Below are 20,724 nucleotides of genomic sequence, written 5' to 3'. Positions count from 1 at the left end.
GATGCAATATATCTTCACGTCAAGATAGCAGTTCCAGCCTCAATGTAATATTTGGGAAAGGGAACAGGGAGAAACAAATCTGTAGACCACCAAAGTGTTCACATATAGTGAACATATATAGTGAACATACATAATATGGGACACTTGAAAGGAGTATAAAATTAAAGTGAATTATATTTAAAATTAACTTAGAATTATTTTCAGCATTTTTGACGTCTCATGAAGCCAGCAGATGTTATCTTTAAGCAGAAGCAATTCTTCCATTTCTATATACTACACAGATACTACAATTTCACCTATGTGTTATTTCTAGTAATGACTCATAACCCCCTACACAATTCTAAAAACGTATTTAGAATAGCATCACTTCACAAAATATTTTTTTAAAGAAGAGCTGACTAATTATTAACAGCAAACCCACTCATCTCCTCCTTCAACCTGAAGCAATCTGCAAACTTGTATTTAATTGCTAAAAAAAGGTTTTGTATAATCTGATCTAATGGTAAATACTAGCTGACTATTTTACCATTCTTGTTGAACAAGAAAGTTATTGCCTAGCTTCAACTGAAACAACAAAAATTTCTAAGTACAAAATATGTCTTTTCTAAATAAACTTCTAAAATAAGGGCATTGCCTCATGCCAATAGGTTGTCTAATTATAAATTACTATCAAATAGACTTGCCTAGTAAATATAGTGCAGCATGCTTAATAATTCACCTAGAGATCCAATTTAATTAAGCACATAGCTTTTCCTCAAGAGGAAATGACAGGTTTTTTCCCCTTATTTTGGTGACAATGACATATCTATCTTTCAAATAGTAACAATAATAAAATATTTCATGTATACTTAAAAATGTAATTACTATTGTTTCAAATGTTTAATTAAAAATGATTAACTTTATTCAAGGATCAGAAAGTATAGAAATAAATGCAGAAACTGTAAAACTTAAGTAGTTACACAAATTCCAAAACAAAACTAATCTTTTGTTAAACTCTTTGCCTGTTCTTTAGAATGGCTCACTCAACAGGCTGGCAATGCAAAATACCTCATTCTATGCTGAATTTGAGTAACCCTTCCTTGTGGCTTTCTAATTGCCACATCCCTGTTAAAAGTAGGCACTAAAGGAAGTACATTTTGAATCAAGTGAGAGAGTGAATATGCATTTTTACTCACATCAATAACTAAGTTGAAGCTGCTGGCTTAATATCTTGGCTGACATTAAAACATGCTGACTATTGAGCATTTTAATTTCATATATTTTTTTAAAAAAAACACAAGCAACCAAATACCCCTCTCAAAATAACTTCTGAGGAAGAGCTGTTTAATTTCAGATTCAAAGAGTGGAATATGCAAATAGTATTCATCTATAAAAAGGTAAACCAGGTGTTTCAAAAAAGGTTTAAGCACTTGGTTTCAGGTGCAAGTAAAATACGGTCAACATTATATATTTTTTCTAGAAAACATATTGATATATACTGTACATACATGCATACACGTATCTAGAAATTGCTATCTTTCAGAAATTCACATTCAAAATGTGCATTATTGAATTTATTTCAATTGTTTTGTAAAATAGACTACTACTGTTAAACTATATCAAAATCAAGCCCCTATCAAAATACTTCAAGCCCTTCAGTCCCTACCCATTCTGCTACCAACAACACATAATTTTTTGTGGAAAGAAATACCTATTTAGTAATCTAAAAAGTTAATGCATGGTCTAACTGGAATTGATATATAGCACAGTATTAAACCCTTTTGCCACTGTTACTACTCAACCTAAATAGCTAGTAAGATGTGCGTTTTGTATTATGCTAGATCCGTGATGGCAGGCACGCAGAGCCATTTCTTAGGGCACGCGAGGTGTTGCCTTGCCACCTCCAGCGCACCAGCTGATTTTTGGCCTTCATTTTCGGCCGTTTTTTGCTCTCCGGAGCTTCCCTGAAGCCTCTGGAGGGCGAAAAACAACCAAACGAGCAAACCGGAAGTCAGTTCCTGAATGTCCAGTTGCCCTTAGGGCCTCCAGAGAGAGGAAAAACCCTACAGGCAACCCAGAAGTCAGAAAATGGGACATTTCCAGCCTCTGGAGGGCCTACATGGCGATGGGGGAGGCCGTTTTCGCCTTCCTAGAAAGCCTCTGGAGCCTAGGGAGAGCGAAAAACAGGTCCACTGTGCCATTGAGTGCCAAAAGCGGAGGGGGGAGGGCTGAGGGTTGCATGCAAATGCACGGGGGGAGGGGAAACGTGTGCATGCATGGGGGGTCATGTGTGCTTGCCCTCCCCCTGTGCTCCCCCTGCTTTTGGCATGCCATGGCAAAAAGCTTAGCCATCACTGTGCTAGATGAATTTTAAAAAGGGATGTAGTGGTTCAGTGGCTAAGATGCTGAGCATGTCAATCAGAAAGGTTGGGAGTTCAGTGGTTTGAATCCCTAGCACCACATAACTGAGTGAGCTCCCGTTACTTGTCCCAGCTTCTGCCAACTAGCAGTTCGAAAGCATGTAAAAATGCAAGCAGAAAAACTGGTATGTATGTATGTATACACACATGGACCCCACACATTCCTGTATCAAATTGGACTACTAAAAGTAAATAAAATAAAATACCTTGATAAAGGTACGTGTATATGAGTGTGGCGGGAGCACTCTAATCTAAAATACTTTGATCTTATTTAAAATCCTCTGTGTTAATAAGAGCAGCTTAATCAAGTTTTAAAAATGAAAGAACAAAAACATTATTTCTCTAATACATCGTAACATGTGTCAATAATACTTAAATGAAAGCATAGACTCTGACAGTTTCCTGCATAAACGTCTACACCTTCACTGTTCTAACAAGTGCTAGTCACAACTACACAGCTATCATTTCATAATTCAAATTCTGAGAAATCACTGAAAAGTTACTAGCATCTTAGCAAGTACAAATGAAATTAACTCTACACTAGACATTTGGAGAATGTTGTACAGTATCTCATAACTCTGAGACATGCTTTATGTATACTACAGGAGGAAGAGACATGTTAGTTTATAATGGCTGCATTTGTTAGTTGGAAAAGGTGCTACAAAGATTCTCCAAGAAGCCTGAGTCCACAATCACTTGCTGAGAGGTGGGTTCCTACCAGTTCGCACCTATTCGGTAGAACCAGTTCGTCAAATCTACCGAACCGGTTAGAAGAGGTTCCACCAGTGAACCCGGAAAGCAGGCCACACCTACAGAAGAAGTTCCAAACTTTTTTGAAACCCACCACTGGTCCTTGGATATGATTATTCTACACTATCATACTCATATTTATAAAACTCAGTGCCTCTGTGAAAGGCAAGGATGACTACTGTGTTTGTGGTGCAATCAGAACATTGTGTGTGTTGAAGTTGTTTTAACACAAACCAAAGATGCCTTTTAAAAAACAAGTTTACATCATATTCTTATGCATGCCAGTGCTGTGTGTGAGGTAATTTAAGGTGGTTCTGACAAGTGTCGTCGGCATCTTCATATCCGGTCACATGGGCGGCAAGCCACTCCCATCCGGTCACATGAGTGGCAAGCCACTCCCACAAAGGAGGCCACACCCACAGAGTAGGTTCGAACAATTTTTGAAACCCACCACTGTTGTGGACATAATCACTTCTTTAAACAAAATGCATTTTTCTTTCAAAGAGAGGAAAACCAGTTCCAGATTGGCTAAAAATAACAAGTAAAAACATGCACATTACTTGAGGAAGTAGGCAATCTTGAGTAACATGGTAGATAGAAATCCACAACAGTACGGAGCAATGTGCACAAAAACCTATCCCGTTAATCCCTCTGATAAACACTTGCTTCAATTTAAACTTACTGCATCAAAAAGTCTTAGCTGATACTCCTGAATGTAGCTGCTGAAAATATGATATTATTGCATTTTATATACCATCACCTTTCTGAGAAATCAAGTTGAAGAATAGGGGAAAAAAACCTTGGAGGGGTAACTTTAATTCATGAAACAATGTTTGAAAATAGATGCAAACGAAGAAATAAGAAAGCTATTGCCATCATAAGCCAAACACCAAGGGAACTGCAGTGCTTTATAGTCTGATCCATATATTCAGAACGTATATATAAAGCCAGCTGGCACATTGTATTTCTCCTTCCTCTGTTCATTGAAGTAATTTGTAGTATTACAAACTTACAGTAAAATTTGACATATAGCTGCAGTTATGCAAAACAACCACAAGATGTCTCTGCAAAATAACTAGGACTTCATCCAAGGCACAGAGACTCCTTAACCAACAAGGACAAAGAATTTATTCTATGGTATTTTAGGTGTATTCTTTCCCCAAACTGTTATTGAAACACCCTGACATTAATTATTTGGAATCATTAGACCATATTGATGGCAAAAAAGTGCTGTAAGCAGTATTTTTTTATTTTTATTTTTATTTTATTTGAACATTTATAGGCCGCCCTTTTCCCTGAGGGGACTCAGGGCGGCTTACAATCACAAAGGAAAGGGAGTGTAGGACAGTGCAAAAAGAAATGTGAACAAAAAATAAATTAAACAATAAAACTCAACATTCACTCAACATTCGGGAGGGGCGAAAATAGGCTTAGCCCCAGACCTGACGGGCTAGCCAGTTCTTGAGGGCTGTGCGGAAGGCCTGGACGGTGGTGAGGGTACGAATCTCCACGGGGAGATTGTTCCATAGTGTCGGAGCCGCAACAGAGAAGGCTCTCCTCCGAGTAGTCGCCAGTCGGCACTGACTGGCAGATGGAATACGGAGGAGGCCAACTCTATGCGATCTGATGGGACGCAGGGAGGTAATTGGCAGAAGGCGGTCTCTCAAATAGCCAGATCCACTACCATGGAGCGCTTTATAGGTGGTGAGTAGGACCTTGAAGTGCACCCGGAGATCGACAGGTAGCCAGTGCAGCTCACGGAGGATCGGTGTTATGTGGGCGAACCGTGGTGCGCCCACGATCACTCGCGCGGCCGCATTCTGGACTAGCTGAAGTCTCCGGATGCTCTTCAAGGGCAGTATTTTATAATCTTCCTATATATTATAAATATAGAGACATATATAAAATATATTTATAAAACATTGAAGACATTTTTGCAGCATGTCAGCTAGCTTACAGATTTGTAGTGTCATTGATCTAGATTTAATAGATCAAATTCTGAACACTCTTATAAAACATGTTCAGCTAAACCCACTCCCTAGTGCTGATCATAATGTCCAGGGGTGAGCTTGACTTGGTAAGCGACACTCTATGCAGTTGTTTGACTTGCAAAGAGCATCCTCAAGCCCCAGTTGGCAACCTGGCTGTCACATCCTGCACTGGCTATGGGTCAGAGGTGGCGAACCGGTAGTGGGAGTGGCAGGAGGAGCCACCCACCCAGGGGTGGGTTTCTCGCCCCGTTCCAACCGGTTCGGTTGGAACGGGGCCGGCGGCGTCCTCATGCACGTGCGCAGTGCACGCATGCGTACTAGCATCTGTGCGATGCTCCAGCTGCTCCTGGAGGATCGCGCAGGCGCTGTATGTGTCCTGCGCACGCGTGGAAGCGCAGAACTCGTCAAAACCGGGTAAGGAGCGCGGGCGGGCGGGTGGGCCCTTCGCCGTTCCCGAAGTTACTTACTTCCGGGTTCGTCGACCAACCGGTTCGCGGGGACCACCGCGAACCGGTTGAAACCCACCCCTGATAATGTCCTACCAGTATATTGGGCCAGAGACGTCACATGGTGGCCACGCCGCGTCGTTTAGCGAAGGGGGGGAAGTCCTGATATGACATGTGACGACGCCGTGACGATGCAAGTTTGACACCCCTAATCTAGTCTCTTAAGACTACAATAGCCAGGATATTTCAACATTTAAAAGTAAAATATATTTATGAATTTGGAGGGCTGAACTTACAATAAGTGCAAATTCACTCTCAAAGACATATTTGTGTGCAGGCCCAGATTTAGCGCAAGCTGCCATTAGATATTATATAGCCCTTCATGGCATAGGCCCAGGCCATCTGATAAAACTGGCTCACCCCGATGGAACTAGCCTGCCCCACGCACGCTGGTGGAAGGGGCATGCCATGGACACTGTCAGTCAAGGAATTTCAGCTGGCAGGGTCCAGAAGAAGAGCCTTTATTGCCATAGTTCCTGCCCTCTGGAACATTGTGCCTCGAGAGGTGAGATCCGCACCCACACTTTTGGCCTTCCGAAAGGGCTTGAAAACATGGCTGTGCATTGTTTTCATGCATAGTCATAGCATTTTGTTGGTGGCTAATGGATAAAACCCCACCTCTTCCCCATGCAAACTTTGCTCTCTTCCTTCCCATCTTGGTCAATTGGTTAAGATCTATATTTATTTATTATTTTTAATGTCTATCTTAATGCTTATTATCTTATTATCTTTACACCGTTCCCTGGTGTAAATAATCAGTTAAAAATATCTAGAGAATGGTTCCTCAGAATCTTCAGTTTCTTTGTCCCAACTTTTATCGTGCCACATTTCTGGCCACCCAAAATTCCCACAGGCATTAGTACAAAATAAAAGGAGGTTAGCTGTTTGGAAGAATATGTATTACCATAATTTTTTCCATGGAAGGGAAAAAATTAGCGTGGCAAAAAGCATCTAAGGGAACAACCTTCATGTAAAATGAAGATCTGTAACAGAGGAACCATTTTAGAGCATGTGCAAGGACTTTATGGCAACCATTTTAAGAAAATATCCCAATATGTTTTCAAAATTACAATGTACCTATTAGCTTAAAAAGACTGCTTACCACAATGGTACACTGTTTTCTGTCTTGAATGGGGACAGAACGGGAAAAACCCTTCCAAGGAAGTTAAAGTCAATATATTTGAATTTGTTTGTCCTCCCGTCACTAAATATAAAATGAACTTCAGCATAATTTAAATTCTCTTTCTTAACTAATAAGCATGTCATCCACCTCCTCTAATATTATCTTTTGTTTAAAATGAATGGGACTGCTATTTAACAATGCAATGTTTATAAATGAAAATAGAAAAAATAATTCAACTGGCTTTGCTATCTACAATATTTTTTCAAAAATTCTCTTGTTAACTATACTTTGCAGTATTGCCAATCAGTTGCCATTCTAGATTTTTAAATCATTCTAATGTTGCTATCCAGAATTCCTAGCTATAGAGCAGATACAGATTTTCTGTAGTTTTAGTGAAGATTTCACTTGGCCTACAAAAAAGGGAAAGACATAGTAACTTGTATTTTCAGTGACTAAGTTTGGTATTTCTGCCCAAATTTAACTTGAATACAAATGTTCATCCGGCACTTACAAATACGTTAATTATGTAAGAGTAAAACTTATTCAAATAGCTATACAGTGTCCCCAACCCACAGAATATAAACAATTCAAGGAACTCAAACGGTGTTGAACTTTAACAGGACAGGCCTTAAGGGTACTGTCAAGATGCATTTTCTTTTGACATCTCCTCAAAGTAAGAGTTTAAAAGCAATTATTATTGCAACACAATGCAAGCACCCTTCAATCAAGGGAAAAATTTACATATTTTTACAACCATCACGTAGAAAGGCAGACCAGACCTCCAATATTTCTAAGGCTGACGTGCAGTGCAAAAATACAATAAAGGCTAAATTTTAGAAGAGAACTGAACAATGAAAACTGAGAACACAATGGCTATTTGATTGTTTTGATTTATATAGCTTCTCACATCGGATGGCTTATAGGATTAAAATACACAAACCAGGGGTGGGTTTCAACCGGTTCACGGCGATCCCCGCGAACTGGTTGGTCGGCGAACCCGGAAGTAAGTAACTTCCGGGAACGGCGAAGGGCGCACCCGCCCACCCGCGTTCCTTACCTGGTTTTGATGAGTTCTGCACTTCCACGCATGCGCAGGATGCATACAGCGCCTGCACGATCCTCCAGGAGCAGTTGGAACATCGCACAGATGCTAATATGCATGCATGCGCTGCGCGCGTGCACGAGGACATCGCCGGCCCCGTTCCAACTGAACCGGTTGGAATGGGGCGAGAAACCTACCCCTGACACAAACCTACCTCACATGACACCCCTTCCCCCATGCTCAAGGAATAACCCCTCTCAACATCAGTGAAGTCAATATTGCAATAAGAATAAAAAACACTTCTGAATAGCTTCCAACAAAGACAATGAACTATACCACAGCAGTTACAACAGTCAAAAGAGGTCTGCTAATAATAGCAGTCATTTACATGCTGCTGCTTTTAGTTGGTATCAAAATCAGTGATAAAAAAAACAACAATAAAAAACTCATGATAAAAGAATATAGAATATGGCAAAACTATTTATCCGTGTCCTTTTTTGATACAATTTCCCCAAAAATAAGCCCTATCCAAAAAATAAGCTCTAGCATGTTTTTACATGTGCGCCTAATATAAGCCCCACCCCCAAAATAAACCCTACTTAAGAGCCTGTGCAGCTGGCCAGCTGCCCATTCCATCTCTTGCTTGCAGTGCTGTGGCCATGAGGCGAGGCAGGGTAGCAGTGGAGCTGCCCCACGTTTCCTGCACCAGCTTACCTCAGGGCCCCCGTGCGGACTAGCCATGCCCTAACAGCTGCCTTGCGGCGGCAGCACTTGCAGCCATGTACAGCAGGAGCCCACTTGGCTGCCGGCCCACTTCTGCTTGCTTGCCGCCCAAACGGAGCAGGAGGTTAAGTGGTGTGTTGTGGCCACAAGGCATGTTTCAGGGTGTGCATGGCTTGGCTATGGGAGGCTCTGAGGTAAGCCGATCCAGGGTGCATGGGGCAGCTCCACCCCCACCTCCTATCTCGCCTCATGGCCATGGCATCGGCGCGTCACTCGGCCTCCAATTCTGTTGTGGCTGCGAGCAAGCAGAAGTAGGCTGGCGACCATGCAGGGTCCTGCTGGACAGGGTTGCAGGAGCCACCACTGCCGCGAGGTGAAGTAAGGGTCACATCATGCATTGCCTGGATGCGAGGGCCTTGAGGTAAACCACTGCAGGGGAGGATGGGGTAGCTTCTCTTCTGCCGTGTAGCGGCAGCACTGGCAACACTGCACAGCCTCCTGCCCCAGTGCGAGCAAGCAGAAGTGGGCCTCCTGTACATGGAGAGAAAAAATAAGACACCCTCTGAAAATAAGTCCTAGTACTTATTTTGGGGTCCAAAAGAAAATAAGACCAGGTCTTATTTTCGGGGAAACACAGATATCTATCAGCAACTCTTCAATCAGTCATTCTACACTGAGAGAAAAATAGATTGTCACAATATTCCCATCAATTCTATAAATCTTCCTTAGTTTTGATATTGTCGGTAGTGACCCTAAAAACACTGAGAAACTGACTTCTTGCTGAGAGTTATGAATAGTAAACATTCAGCTGTTATTTTTCACTAAAAAGTTTCTCCTACATAAATTCATTTACACAAAAGTCACCAAGAATGTGGATTCCCTAGAAATTTTTTGATTAACTATTAATACCCAGGGTGTCACAGGTTGTCACCTGGATAAAGCAATTAAAGTATTTTCAAGAGATAACTATTTTACTAGCCATTTATTTGGAATTCTGTGTACCTAGTTATTCCTTTGTTTTTTATTTCACATTTTAAAAATCAACTCATTTTTATATTTGAGTGCTAGGTTTATTAGTGTCTTATTTATTTCTCATTAGTCTTGTGTTCAAGACTGCAATGTTATAAAGCTACCTCTCTGGTTCAGGAGCAGCAAAGGAGCTTTTATATTCTATGTATTTGGCTTTGGGGGGGAAAATTTAAGGTTCCTTTCCTTCGTTCCCTAGATCTGGGCTGGTGAAGCCTTGGAGGAAGGGATAAGAATATCCAGTAAGATAGAAGTTGTCAATGACAATCCACTATAATTTGTAAATTATTTTTTTTTAATTGAGGTAACCCTAGAAAAAAGGCTCTGCCAGCTAAATTATATTTCCTCTCTATTGGTAAAAGGTCAGCAAAAGAAGCAAAAACTAATGAAAAAATAATCGAAGATAAATTCTAATGGATATCCATACTGCATGTAGCAGTTTTAAAATTAAGAATGCTAAACTGTGCAGGCCATTTTGGTATTTACAAAGCCCAACTAGAAAAAAGTGTAAATTGTTAATATTTAATAATTAAAATAAAGCAAATAAAACATTCAAACTAGTAAAACATACTTTTCACTATTATTTTCTTTTTGAAGTACTGTTCACACATTAGGTACATTTTGGAAAAGGATTTAGAAGCATAACATCTTAACATATGTTATCAATAGATGTACACAATAGAAAAAAATGTGAAAATTAAAACACAGGCATCTGGGAATTCAAAATAACAAGGACATAGTAAGGTTAATAGGAATAGGTGGTGAAATTCATTTTCTTTGCCACAAAGTGATTGCATATATAATTTCAAAAGTGCTATTCAGATATTTGGTTATTAGCCTAGTTGGAAACTCTGGGAAATGAAAGACTTTACAAGAGGAATGGACATCAGCATTTATTTAAGGCTTTAAATATATTAACAAGAAAAACATGAGATTAAAATTAAAACCATTTTCAGTATTACTCCATCCTGAACAAATCCCTCTGAATATTCATTGCCCTCATTCTGGGTTATCAAATTTAACTTTTGCTTTCAGTATAAGCTACAATTTTCAAGACAAAGAGCCTGCTTAAAATACATTGCAATCTTTCAACCAGCAGTATTATCATAAACAACATTGTTATTGTTCTGTTATCAACCCCATGTTATAACCCTAAAAACAAGAAAATTATGCTAAGACAATTAATATTGAATCAAAGGGGCTAATGAGACAATGGAATGCAATCTAAAAATAGATTTCTTTGTGGTTGTTATAATAACATCTTCATAATTTCCGGAAGTCAGGAAGAGAATCAAGGAGCTTTGGTATATCCATTGAAAGTATAATTCTTCTAGGCTAGAAGAGTAAGAAGGGAGGTAACTTCTGTGAGTAAAGAATTGAGTAGAGCACAGTAGATAGTAAAGTAAATAAGTAAGTAAGTAAGTAAGTAAGTAAGTAAGTAAAGAGAGAGAGAGAGAGAGAAAGAAAGAAAGAAAGAAAGAAAGAAAGAAAGAAAGAAAGAAAGAAAGGAAGGAAGGAAGGAAGGATATCTCTTTATTAATACGTCAAGCAAAACTTCATCTTAGATAAAGTGAAAATACCACCAGTTGAATAGAAATATTATGAATGGAAAGAAGACTAAGATTTGATGAAAACCAATAAGATTACCAACTTTGGGTGACCAAAGCTTTCTGAGATTTTCTCTTACCACTTAACTCAGAGGTGGGCATTTGCTATAGAAAGTCTACGGTTGCGTCCTCATGGTCACATGATAAAGTTCAGATGCTTGCCAACTGGTTCATATTTATGAAGGCTGCAGGGTCCCACGGTCATTTGATCAGCTTTTGCAAACTTCTGACAAGCAAAGTCAATGGGGAAATCCAGATTCACTTAACAATCATGTTACTATGTTAAGAAATGCAATGATTCACTTAAAAATTATGTCAAAGAAAAGTTGTAAAATGGGGTGAAACTCACTTAACAAATGTTTCACTTGGCACTACACATTTTGGGCTCAATTGTGGTACAACTTTAGGACTACCTGTATTAGATTCCTGGTAACTGTATATGCCAATGTTCACAAAATAAAACGAACTGTTATAAAATAGTCAGGAGCATATACTTTTCTATTGCAAAATTTGAAGTGCTGAATTAGAATTTATTACCTATAAAATAAGGTTGCATTTCTTTACAGAAAACAATTTTGAGCCAGGGGATTTTGTGAGTAGACGATAGCTGATTAGACTGAGCCTCATTGAAAATAGAGATTTACTTGAAATAGAGGAGGAAGTGCTGCTGGTGAACCATCATTTCTGCTACCCATTGGCCATCCTTCTCTTAGCTGCTGAATTCCAACGCTGGGTTGGCAAAAGTGTTGCCTAGTTGCCCAGTTCTATCGCCGACACCTGGGGAAACCAGGAATGGATTCTGCTAATAGTGTTACTTATCTTCTAGATTCCACCCCAATGGTAGGGGGGCGGCATGTCAGCCCTCGGGCTGCCATTCACGGTGTTTGCGATATCGCATGCCCAGCTGACCGAGGGGTTACCAGTTGTTAGTCTCTTGCGTTCCTCCATCCTGGCGTCTCCTTCTTTCGCCCAATCGGCGCAGCGATGTGGCCTGGCTCTCCTCTTTTATGGCTGCTCCCCTCCTCCCTCCCGATCGGCGCAGTGTGGTTGAGTGGCTCTCTTCCTTCCTGGCTGCATCCTCCTCCCTCCCGATCAGCACAGCACGTTTGGCGGTGACATCAGCAGCCGCGCAATGCAGCAGGACAAGTGGCGGTGGCGAGAGGGGACTTTTCCATACTGTTTGCTGCAAGTATGGTCCTGGCTTCTCCCTGACTGGGCTGGACTGATTTGTCCCACAGTCCCTCCCTACCTGGACTGGCTTGGACTGGAGTGGACTTTCCTTTTCCAATGATTCTGTGCTTTGCGAGGGGGGGTTGGGCTTATGGGTAGATGTTGGCATATCCTGGAGTAAGGGTGGGCGGGGTTATGAGGTAAGGGTGGTTATGGGAGGGGCCTTGTGAGGTATGGGTGGGATGGGAGGAGCTATGTATATATAAGTGGGTGTAGGGATTACCTGTTTAGATCTGACTTTGTGTGTAATATTTACTAGTATCAGTCATTTGTTGCCAGTTATCATAAGTTTCACAAAGACGGAGATAAAAGCATTTAAACTTCCAAACTGCTTCTCTTGTCATGTCATTCATTAATGCCAGAACAGTGACAGACACCTCTAATAGCATGAAGTGCTCATAGGATACCCTCGACTTCCTACTCAAGACTTAGGGGTACAGCAGGTATTTTAGTATCAGAAGCACATCTGGCGTAATCATAAGGAAACATACTATTCTCAACATAATAGTTTTTCTCCAATAAGGATTGGATGGAATATGACTGCTTCCCTCTCATGCATCAGTAATAGTAACCTGTTTTTGACAGATGCCAATCATAGCACATTGAAAAATGGGACTGCTTGGTTGGCATTACATGCTACTTAGTTCACGTTTGTCTTATCATAGTTATTCTGACTTCATTTATTGTTAAGTTTCACAAAAATGTAAAATCCATTATCATCCATTTTTCTCTCCAACCGAATGTCTTGCAGATTAAAGTCTACAATTTTTGTGGATGGACAATTGTAGTACTCAGCACAAACTACAATGAAAGAATCGTTTCTGAATGCAGGTTAACTTCCACTATTTAAATCAATTGTGAAACCATAATAGAAGACCAAATCAAACTCTCCGTTTTCTATAATAAATTGGACGACTATAATATTCCCTCAGGCTGGAATGAAAGGGAAATGCAGTTAAAGATTTATCATATTGGAAAGCTAATCTATAATCATAATTCTTTATTTGGATTTCAATGCAAAGTCTTCACACACAAAAAGGTTGAATACATGACAGCCTTGGGTGATTTGTTCCTCCCCCATTTTTTTTAAAAAACGGAATTTCTGCTGATCAAAAGAAAAAAGAAAGCAAAATGAGGAACTCCACAATTATCCAGTTTCAAAACTAAGATTTATCCCTTGATTATAATTATATCTATTTAGGAATAAGACTGACTGACTTCTATAAAGCTTATGACCAAACACAATTTCCTAGAAACATAATGTATGGTATTATTTTTTTGAGGCAACGAGAAACTCAACATACAATTTTTAAAAGGAGGGCTACACTTTCGATGCAGTGAACAATTATTAGATGAACCACATATTCCTTCCTGCTAGTATCAACTGCATCTACTTCAGGGGTAAAACATGTTCTTATGCTCACATTCCAAATCTATATTAATATATGAATATCAATCCTTTTGTTCTTAGATGGTTTGGGAATAAAGAACAAAAACAGCAGGTTGCAATCTTGAATTCCCCTCCTCCACCACTGATTACTTTGCCTATCATATCTATTTCAAAAGAATGAAACTCAACAACTGTAGTAATCCTTGCTGTGTTAGGTTACCAAAGGACCTCAAAATAGCTGCCTTAAAGTGGCTGTTATGAAAATATCAGAATATGGTGGTTCTGCAACAGAAGCACAAAATAGAAATCAGTTAATAAAACATGCTAATAATAATTCATTGATGCTAAATAATTATTACTTTGGCAAAGATCTTATAGTCCTTTAACCCTACTGTACAGGTTGCCTTCCCCATTATGCCCATTTAAAGTAAAGCAACAGCTGTCTTCTTTGGTTCTTAGTCAAGAATAAGTCATTGCCTTTTCTAAACACATGTTGATCCCATCTCTAAATATGCGAGCTGGTACACAGAGATTTGTTGCTTATAAAAGAGAGATAAAAGAATCTTTCAAAGCCTGGAATTCTGGGGAATAAAAAAGATGCAAACAAGTTTAGAAGCAAACTATTTTGGACTTTTAAATTGTGAGAAAAATTTTCATTGCTTCTGTCAAGAAAAAGAGCTGATAATTCTCAAACAACTATACAACCCTAAGTCAGAACTGCTCCCCACATCTCAAATGGCCTGCAAAATGTAAACTAATACATTGCTTAGCATTCTTGCATAAAGATTTTTGCCATATTCTCAGGATCCAATTGTTGACATGCAGTTCTGATGAAATAATTAACAGGAACACTCTGAGCCTAGGGAAAGGGAGTGTTGTGAAGTCTGCCAGCTAGTGCAAGAAGCAGCATGACACAGGCTTCATGGGTTAGTCAATGATTGGACCTGCCAATCATTATGGATCAGTGTTTCCTAATAATTCTGGGTATTCTACATTGCAAGGTATGGGGTTTTATTGACCAGTTTTAAACTACAATTCCCAGAGTTCCCTATTGTAACAATAAAGCTTTTCTTCTGAGGTGCTTTGCTCTGGGGATAAGTCACACCTACAGCTCAACAATGACTGGAAATGTAGGTACCTTTGCTGTCATAGAAACTCCTCTGTTTCAAACTACCCGTAGTTTCTCCCTTCCACACAAGCCCTTTGATGAACCAGGAGAGGATTAAAAGGGAAATCTTTACCCCATCCCACCTCTAGTTAAGACTACCGAATGGGAAACCAAACAAATTTGGGGGAACCAATAGCTCAGCCAAGTTGAAGCAGATGATAGAAAATCCTAAGATTTAAACAAAAATTAACTTTATTAAAGGAGCCCAAACAAAGTAAGGTTCCCCTCGCACATATATGCTAGTTGTCCCCGACTCTAGGGGGCGGGGCTCATCTCCGTTTCAAAGCCCAAGGGCCAGCGCTGTTATCTCGGTGGTCATGTGGCCGGCATAACTAAACACCGACAGCGCACAGAACGCTGTTACCTTCTCACCAAAGGTAGTCCCTATTTTTCTACTTGCATTTTTACATGCTTCCGAACTGCTAGGTTGGCAGAAGCTGGGACAAGTAACGGGAGCTCACTCCGTTATGCGGCACTTAGGGATTCGAACCGCCAAACTGCCGACCTTTCTGATCAACAAGCTCAGCATCTAGCCACTGAGCCACCTTTAGGTTAAAAACACGCACAAAAAAACACACATTTAAAGGAGATATAAAGCAATCCACCCAAACCCTAATGCAATTCCTGCTACACTGAAAAAAACTCAATTTCCAACTTTGGCCAAGGTAACCCCCCCCCCCCCCAATCCAGGACTTTAACAACTCTCTTCAAAACCCAAAAATGATTCCTACCTCAAAACCTGACATAAACCACTTATTTTCCTTTATTGGCTCTTGGGGATCAGGAGACACCCTCCGAGCGCATGATTGGTTGATTATAGAAACAGCCAGCAGGTGCCCACTACACCTGTCAATAGGAGTTAAACCATTTAAACAACCATTTATTGTTAATCCATTTTAATTCCATAATGTAAACAATCCAACAAGAACCAAGGGGGCCAGAAAGGAAGTACTCAAGAGAATGCCAGACGTTCCCAAAGAATTATTAATTCTAGGACTAATAAATTGCGTTAGCTATGGATACAATTTCACGTGCGTCCAAACTATTTTGAAGTTAACTTGCAGCATTTTTTTAAAAAAAATCACAGCAATAAAGCTGCTTATCAAATGGGGATACTTATATCCTTTTTGTGAACAGCTCCTGAGAAAAACCCTTCATTTTCTGTTGGAAATGTAATTGAAACAATCTTTTTTTCTCAATTCTCTTTGAATTAGATTTGACGATATACTACTCTAAAATCTAATGCTGGTTACAAGTGGTCTTCATTATTTGCTGTTCCAGCCTGCCAACTGCACATAAAAAGACCTAGATAATTATAGCTTGAAAAGAAGAGCAGTACACATCCGGAAATGTTCATCTGCCATGACATACAGGCAGAACATAACAATAACGACAAATTTAAAAAAAAAAAACTTTCCATCAGGTATCCTTTAAAAAAACGTGGTATGTAAACCATATGGGATGGCACTGTGGATAACAAGGTCATCTTTATGCATATTAGAGAAGATTTAACTATATACCAAGGAACTGAATGCAATCTCTTCAATATGGAGGTTTAGATATGGAAACAGCCAGGAATGTCACTAAGTAATTATCTAAGTATAGATAATCTAATCTATATTGCCTAGTTGTTACCAAGGTGAAATAAAATTGTAATCTCTTATACAATGAGTGCATACATATCTTTCCTTCTTAGGGCTAACACTTGCATATATCACTCTTATATAGGAAGATAAGAGTTGCATATATTTTTCTAAAGTGAACTATATTCCTAATTACCATCAGGTAATTGCTAAATGATCTTTCTTTGTCTTTCAAAATCTTCCAGCTCTAACAGATTAATAGGCTAGAGCAGTGTTTCTTAACCTGGTGACTTTAAGTCCTGTGGACTTAAAGTCGCCAAGGTTGAGAAACACTGGGCTAGAGTTTTATAAATGATAAAGCCACGTATACTGATGACTGTTAGCAAAATACTACCCTAACCAAAGCCCATCATCACTCTTTGCCATTTAAATATTATGGGAAAACTAAAAATGATCTGTGGCAGTTCAATCCTAAAAATATTTATTTAAGTGCTTCCTATCAAAAAGGAAGGTCACATAAACGATAGCCAAACAAGTCTGATCCTGTACAATTTTACAAAGAAATGGAGTGTCAAGTTTGTTTTTTGAGAATGTTCACCTATCATAATTCTAAATTGAAGTTACTTGCAAGTTGCATTCAATTTAGGCCCAAAATAAATATGTGAGTCTAGATTTACTGCTATGAATGTCCCATTCTGAAAAAATGGAGAATTAAATCATATTCAGGAAATAAATGTTCATTCTGACAGCTAAGACAAGCACAAACATTTATAATACATACTTTGCCACACCTTCCTTTGAAGGTTTTATTGTTGAAATATACTGGTAATATTTTTCAACTAACATAATGTATGTTTGGATGAGATTTCAAGTACTATTTGTCTTCTCTTCAACAGAACTGTCCAAAAGATAGATCTGTGAATATTTAAAACATATCTTTAACAATTCTCTTGCTCCCTCATTTACAAGGAAAAATAACCTTTTCATAAGGCCCCATCTTGACATTAGAAGCAAACTGATATATTAGATATCTAAGTCATGTTCTCTGCATGTTGCCAAATCATTGACGTTCATTATCACGGGTAAATAAGTGAAATGTAGCGTCTGCCCTTCTTCTGATTCAGATGACTTAGCGCCAAATATAGTTACAAAGGCGGTATTCAAAACCCATTATTGTATAGTTTACTCACACCATTCACTGCTGTCTTCTGGATATCCCAGGTTATGCTTTCCCTTCCAGAATTTGCAGATGTTACAGGATAGCTGACAGGTCCATCAATAGTGCTTCTTTCAAATAAAAAATTAAAAAGTAATGAGAAATAAGGCAAGGAAAAGTATCATATTATATAATAGCAAAGTTTCAATAAAAAAAATTAATGGATTTTGAATAGCTGGAACTGAAGACTCAATTCAAAGCGTTTTTAGAATCCTTGTTTTAAAAAGCACAAAGTATACTGTATTAATTTACAATTTCTAATCCTCCTTTTTTGTTTTCTACTTTCAAACATGTCATAAAAACACATTTATGTGTATATCAATTTGTGTGTAGAGCAATGATTCAGTAAAGAAATCTACAAGGATAGTTTTATAATTTGTTATGGGTGCATTACTTGGAGCCTGACATTCTGTATGTATGCCTTTGTTTAATATATATTGATTAAGAAGTCTGCCCACATACAAAACTGTTGTGGCCCAGCAGGAGCTGTTGGAGCTGCCACCAGACTGCGACAGCGAGGGGCCCTATGAGTCGGCTTTGGAGGACCCTGGACAGAGCTCCAACTCCGAGCAGGGCGCAGAGAGGCTGGTTGGCCACCAGGAGGCGCCTGAGCCTTGGACCAGTGGGGAGGAGACAAGGGCGTGTGAGCCTGAGGTCAGCAGTGAGTTGTTCCTGGATGCCCGGCACCGAAGAGCTAATAGGCGTCAGGAACAGTTGCGCAGCTACAGGAGGTAATTGCACTCAGCTGGTGGTCATTAGCATATAAATGCAATAAATTCAATTCAATTCAATTCAATTAGGCTCCTCTCCAGACTATAAAAGGACTGCTTGTGCACACGCCCCTCTTGCAGAAGTCAACGCAGGAACTAATGTCGGAGAACATTATTGTGAGCTTGGCAGGCTGGATTGCTGCAACGGCTTATCTGTGCTGGATTGCTGCCCAAGCTTGTCTGTGCCGGTTTGCTGCCAAAGACCTGTCTATCTGTTAATTAAATGCCGTAACTTATCTTTGGCTCGGAGTGTGTGTTGGTGTGGGACGAGGGAGGTCAAAACACAAAACTATGCACAGTCAGAATTGTTTGGAGGCCAGATAACATTCTACAATTTTCACCCATATTTCATCAATACACAGTACAATTTTACTATGTTGTGAACATTTATATTTGTATATAATTCATACTTGCCATTTAAACACACAAATACAACTATAATATGCAACATTATTTAAGAAGCATTCACTACAGTATGCTCACCAATTCCTACCTTGAATCTCTAATAAGGAACATTCTGTATGGCATTTTTCACATGATCTGAACTAATTTTAATAGACCAATGTTTTGCTTTCTCATAAGAAATACAATTAAAGGCTCAATAATTTTTGTCCGTGAATATATCAAAACCTTCCAAAAGTTAAAGTAGAAATTAACCCTCAGATCATGTCAAATTATTTTCCCCTGAAATATCTTACATACAGAGATATAAGCACACTGGAAGGCTAAAGAAAAAAGTTCCACATTTACAGGGGTTTTTTTGGAACAGGGCCTGTGAGATCATAGCTAAACGTACTGTAGAGGCAATCTGCAGTTAAACTGAATAGTAGGTCTATTACTTTCTAGGTAGTCAAAATTTATGAACCTAAAAGCCCATATTACATCCTTTCACCACTAGTTAAATTAGCTTAGTACATCTCTTTGGAACAGATTTAGAAAACAGAATGGGAACACTTAAAGCATGAGTTGTTAAGATATCTATTGATCTGAAAGAGGAAAATTAGGCCCAGATAAGAGCCCCAAGGAAAATGCTGTACAACTAGGATTATATTTGGCATGGCATGGTACAACTATCTAATTATATTTCTAGTTGGCTTGACTTGAAAAAGTATTTTGTAAGAAGTAAGAGAAAAAAAGGACCCTTTCCTTTGATCAAGGACTCCTTCTCTCTCCTTGTCCCAAAGGATACCATCAAAGATCATCTGTCTGCTATCTAAATAAATCATCGGATTCAATTGATTGTAGCTGCCTCTGCTAGATAACCTCTTCTTTTGAATCAGAAGTAAGCAAGCAAGCAAAATGGGAAATGGTATATCTACTCCATCTTCAATTGCTAAATCTGATGTTTCTGAAAATAATTATCTCAATCTAAATTTGATTTCTTTAACAAAGGCTTCATCACTACTTTTTGTATCCTTTCAAGAGCCATTTATTCTTCCAAAGTGCTTATCTCCAAATCAATTCTGGTAGTTTTTAATAGTTAGGAAGTTAGGAAGCAGTAGTTAGGAAGTCTGTCCATCAGGGGTGGGTTTCTCGCCCCGTTCCAACCGGTTCGGTTGGAACGGGGCCGGCGGCGTCCCATGCATGCGTGCAGTGCATGCATGTGTACTAGCGCCTGTGCGATGCTCCAGCTGCTCCTGGAGGATCGTGCAGGCGCTGTATGCATTCTGCGCATGCGTGGAAGCGCAGAACTCGTCAAAACCGAGTAAGAAATGCGGGCGGGCGGGTGGATCCTTCGGCGTTCCCGGAAGTAAGTTACTTCCGGGTTCGCCGACCAACCGGTTCACAGGGACCGCCGCGAACCGCCTGAAACCCACCCCTGCTGTCCATCCTCCTAGATCATATAAGGCCTATGAAATTATTTTCAGTACCACTCAAGTATCACCCTAATCCAGTGGTGGGATTCAGCCAGTTCGCACCTATTCGGGAAAATCGGTTGGTAACTTTCTAAGTAGTTCAGAGAATCGATTGTTGGAAGAAATCTCCTTTTGTTTTTTTCCACTTTACAGGGCTAATCCTGTAAGGAAGGCGAGAAGGAAACATTCTAGTGTTGTTTCTAGCCTAATCTTTATTGATCTGCTTACAGAAACTGCGTCTCCGGTTAACCCTTATTACATTGTAACAACTAAAGCGAAGTGCCCATCGACCTGAGTGACCTTGAGTTGGCCAAGCCCACCCAGTCACATGACCACCGAGCCCC

The 20,724-nt window shown here is 39.6% G+C and overlaps 1 protein-coding gene across 6 annotated transcripts in view; it reads right to left on the bottom strand.

Moving 5' to 3' along the window:
- ATXN1 (ataxin 1) overlaps window positions 1–20,724 on the bottom strand; it is a 221,250-nt gene that overhangs the window by 57,979 nt on the left and 142,547 nt on the right. For 5 of the 6 annotated variants that reach the window (XM_032222727.1, XM_032222728.1, XM_032222726.1 and 2 more), the window contains one exon: window positions 17,729–17,825. The gene's annotated coding sequence lies outside the window, so the exon portion shown is untranslated. The remainder of the gene's footprint in view (window positions 1–17,728; window positions 17,826–20,724) is intronic. The other variant, XM_032222729.1, reaches the window with a different exon arrangement.

This window comes from Thamnophis elegans, chromosome 8, assembly GCF_009769535.1.
Source record: "Thamnophis elegans isolate rThaEle1 chromosome 8, rThaEle1.pri, whole genome shotgun sequence".
NCBI classification, from domain to species: domain Eukaryota; kingdom Metazoa; phylum Chordata; class Lepidosauria; order Squamata; family Colubridae; genus Thamnophis; species Thamnophis elegans.
This window is presented reverse-complemented; position numbering and strand designations above follow the sequence as displayed.